This window comes from Electrona antarctica (genome assembly GCF_951216825.1).
Source record: "Electrona antarctica genome assembly, chromosome: 18".
Lineage (NCBI taxonomy): Eukaryota > Metazoa > Chordata > Actinopteri > Myctophiformes > Myctophidae > Electrona > Electrona antarctica.
In genome coordinates, this window is record NC_136799.1 from 25,554,430 (window position 1) to 25,559,345 (window position 4,916).

The window sequence follows — 4,916 nt, forward strand, 5'->3', positions numbered from 1 at the left end:
CTGAATTATAAAAAGTGTGAATGGAGTTTCTAGGTGAAAGTGACTTTTTGACGTGCCATAAGCTGCCATTGAGCCCCATTATAAAGTTCTCAAATTTGAAAGCACTATATTTCTAAAACTATGAAACATTTGAAAGATTCCTTTTCAGGCAAACATGTCTACCGTAAGATGAACCTAAATAGGCTTGAATGGGGTTTATAGGTGTAAGTATGTAGGACTTGTAGCATGACAAAGTTTGTGCTATTGCCATTGAGAATGCATTGGGCGTTTAATTTAAATAACTAAAAAACTACAAAACATTTCAAAGTCAAAGGTTCCAGCATGTGTCTCCACAGTAAGCTGAATTATAAAAAGTGTGAATGGAGTTTCTAGGTGAAAGTGACTTTTTGACGTGCCATAAGCTGCCATTGAGCCCCATTATAAAGTTCTCAAATTTGAAAGCACTATATTTATAAAACTATGAAACATTTGAAAGATTCCTTTTCAGGCAAACATGTCTACCGTAAGATGAACCTAAATAGGCTTGAATGGGGTTTCTAGGTGTAAGTATGTAGGACTTGTAGCATGACAAAGTTTGTGCTATTGCCATTGAGAATGCATTGGGCGTTTAATTTAAATAACTCAAAAACTACAAAACATTTCAAAGTCAAAGGTTCCAGCATGTGTCTCCACAGTAAGCTGAATTATAAAAAGTGTGAATGGAGTTTCTAGGTGAAAGTGACTTTTTGACGTGCCATAAGCTGCCATTGAGCCCCATTATAAAGTTCTCAAATTTGAAAGCACTATATTTCTAAAACTATGAAACATTTGAAAGATTCCTTTTCAGGCAAACATGTCTACCGTAAGATGAACCTAAATAGGCTTGAATGGGGTTTATAGGTGTAAGTATGTAGGACTTGTAGCATGACAAAGTTTGTGCTATTGCCATTGAGAATGCATTGGGCGTTTAATTTAAATAACTAAAAAACTACAAAACATTTCAAAGTCAAAGGTTCCAGCATGTGTCTCCACAGTAAGCTGAATTATAAAAAGTGTGAATGGAGTTTCTAGGTGAAAGTGACTTTTTGACGTGCCATAAGCTGCCATTGAGCCCCATTATAAAGTTCTCAAATTTGAAAGCACTATATTTCTAAAACTATGAAACATTTGAAAGATTCCTTTTCAGGCAAACATGTCTACCGTAAGATGAACCTAAATAGGCTTGAATGGGGTTTCTAGGTGTAAGTATGTAGGACTTGTAGCATGACAAAGTTTGTGCTATTGCCATTGAGAATGCATTGGGCGTTTAATTTAAATAACTCAAAAACTACAAAACATTTCAAAGTCAAAGGTTCCAGCATGTGTCTCCACAGTAAGCTGAATTATAAAAAGTGTGAATGGAGTTTCTAGGTGAAAGTGACTTTTTGACGTGCCATAAGCTGCCATTGAGCCCCATTATAAAGTTCTCAAATTTGAAAGCACTATATTTCTAAAACTATGAAACATTTGAAAGATTCCTTTTCAGGCAAACATGTCTACCGTAAGATGAACCTAAATAGGCTTGAATGGGGTTTATAGGTGTAAGTATGTAGGACTTGTAGCATGACAAAGTTTGTGCTATTGCCATTGAGAATGCATTGGGCGTTTAATTTAAATAACTAAAAAACTACAAAACATTTCAAAGTCAAAGGTTCCAGCATGTGTCTCCACAGTAAGCTGAATTATAAAAAGTGTGAATGGAGTTTCTAGGTGAAAGTGACTTTTTGACGTGCCATAAGCTGCCATTGAGCCCCATTATAAAGTTCTCAAATTTGAAAGCACTATATTTATAAAACTATGAAACATTTGAAAGATTCCTTTTCAGGCAAACATGTCTACCGTAAGATGAACCTAAATAGGCTTGAATGGGGTTTCTAGGTGTAAGTATGTAGGACTTGTAGCATGACAAAGTTTGTGCTATTGCCATTGAGAATGCATTGGGCGTTTAATTTAAATAACTCAAAAACTACAAAACATTTCAAAGTCAAAGGTTCCAGCATGTGTCTCCACAGTAAGCTGAATTATAAAAAGTGTGAATGGAGTTTCTAGGTGAAAGTGACTTTTTGACGTGCCATAAGCTGCCATTGAGCCCCATTATAAAGTTCTCAAATTTGAAAGCACTATATTTCTAAAACTATGAAACATTTGAAAGATTCCTTTTCAGGCAAACATGTCTACCGTAAGATGAACCTAAATAGGCTTGAATGGGGTTTATAGGTGTAAGTATGTAGGACTTGTAGCATGACAAAGTTTGTGCTATTGCCATTGAGAATGCATTGGGCGTTTAATTTAAATAACTAAAAAACTACAAAACATTTCAAAGTCAAAGGTTCCAGCATGTGTCTCCACAGTAAGCTGAATTATAAAAAGTGTGAATGGAGTTTCTAGGTGAAAGTGACTTTTTGACGTGCCATAAGCTGCCATTGAGCCCCATTATAAAGTTCTCAAATTTGAAAGCACTATATTTATAAAACTATGAAACATTTCAAAGATTCCTTTTCAGGCAAACATGTCTACCGTAAGATGAACCTAAATAGGCTTGAATGGGGTTTCTAGGTGTAAGTATGTAGGACTTGTAGCATGCCAAAGTTTGTGCTATTGCCATTGAGAATGCATTGGGCGTTTAATTTAAATAACTAAAAAACTACAAAAGATTTCAAAGTCAAAGGTTCCAGCATGTGTCTCCACAGTAAGCTGAATTATAAAAAGTGTGAATGGAGTTTCTAGGTGAAAGTGACTTTTTGACGTGCCATAAGCTGCCATTGAGCCCCATTATAAAGTTCTCAAATTTGAAAGCACTATATTTCTAAAACTATGAAACATTTCAAAGATTCCTTTTCAGGCAAACATGTCTACCATAAGATGAACCTAAATAGGCTTGAATGGGGTTTATAGGTGTAAGTATGTAAGACTTGTAGCATGCCAACGTTTGTGCTATTGCCATTGAGAATGCATTGAGCGTTTAATTTAAATAACTCAAAAACTACAAAACATTTCAAAGTCAAAAGTTCCAGCATGTTTCTCCACAGTAAGCTGAATTATAAAAAGTGTGAATGGAGTTTCTAGGTGAAAGTGACTTTTTTACGTGCCATAAACTGCCATTGAGCCCCATTATAAAGTTCTCAAATTTGAAAGCACTATATTTCTAAAACTATGAAACATTTCAAAGATTCCTTTTCAGGCAAACATGTCTACCGTAAGATGAACCTAAATAGGCTTGAATGGGGTTTATAGGTGTAAGTATGTAGGACTTGTAGCATGCCAACGTTTGTGCTATTGCCATTGAGAATGCATTGAGCGTTTAATTTAAATAACTCAAAAACTACAAAACATTTCAAAGTCAAAGGTTCCAGCATGTGTCTCCACAGTAAGCTGAATTATAAAAAGTGTGAATCTAGTTTCTAGGTGAAAGTGACTTTTTTACGTGCCATAAGCTGCCATTGAGCCCCATTATAAAGTTCTCAAATTTGAAAGCACTATATTTCTAAAACTATGAAACATTTCAAAGATTCCTTTTCAGGCAAACCTGTCTACCATAAGATGAACCTAAATATGCTTAAATAGGCTCCAGCATGTGTGCCCACAGTACGCTAGCTGAAAAGTGTGAATGAAGTTTCTAGGTGAAAGTGATTTTTTGACTTCAAGGTCCTTTTCTCTACCAACTGCACTATCACTACCTTAGCCTGATGGAATGAGATTTCCGGGCGCTTTTATCTTCTTCTTTCTTCAAAGTAAAGTTTCAGAGCAAAGACCAGAGTAGAATTTGAACCCACAACGTTTGGATCATGTGGACAGCCACTTAACACATTGAGCTACCAGGCTGTCTGTATGCTGTCATGGTTTCTCTGTATTATCTGATTAACATCCATGATAACACTTAAAAGCACGAAATACACCTTTGATGCACAGCAAACACCATTAAAATGCTCTGTACATGATCCCAAGCCCCCATTTGAAAAGTGACACCAAGAAGAACAACATAAAACTTAAAATCACAGGGAGCTCAGTGGCACCCTTGTTAAGACGATAGTGAGCCAGAGGTTGTGGTTCAAGTCTAGTTGAGTTCCTTCTACTCTTCACTGTGGACCACATTTTGGAGAATAACACCCAGAAGAAGGAGGTTCTCAGAGAGCATGGTGGCTCTCTGTGATAAGCTGCTTTAAAAAACAGAAAAATAAGCCACGTTTTGTTTGTGGGATTCAATTGAACCAAATTGCAATTCAGAAGAAAAACAAAATGAAAAATTAGTACATTTCTGTTTGCTGGATTCAAATTGGACTACCATATAAGGTTGACCAGTTTTTGCTGGAACGTTTTCACATTTTTCAATTCTGGAAAAAAAAGGGGAAAAAAATAGCAAATTTCTGTTTGCTGGACTCAAACAGCATTATACTAAGGCCATTTTGTGATTTTTCGGTTAGTGTTTTCCCATTTTTCAATTCTGAACAAAAAAAGGAAAAAAATAGCAAATTTCTTTTTGCTGGATTAAATTGAACAAACATACTTATACTAAGGTCCCTTGACCAGTTTTTGTGATTTTTCGTTTAGCGTTTTCCCATTTTTCAATTCTGAACAAAAAAAAGGAAAAACTAGAAAATGTCTGTTTGCTGGAATCAAATTAAACAAACAAAAATCACAAATATGTTTTTTATATGTTGGATTCAGATTCAAATAAGGCAATTATACTAAGGTCCCCTGACCCCTGACCCTATAGCATGTCGTTTTTTTATTCTTTTCTTTTTTTTCAAATCCTCCAAAATCATGAAAAACTAGACTATAGTCTATAGCCTTCCGAAACCATGAACTATAGCATGTCGTTTTTTTCATGATTTTACACCATATTCAAATGGTAGGTATATATTACAACATTCAGATAAATAAAATAATGATGGTACATG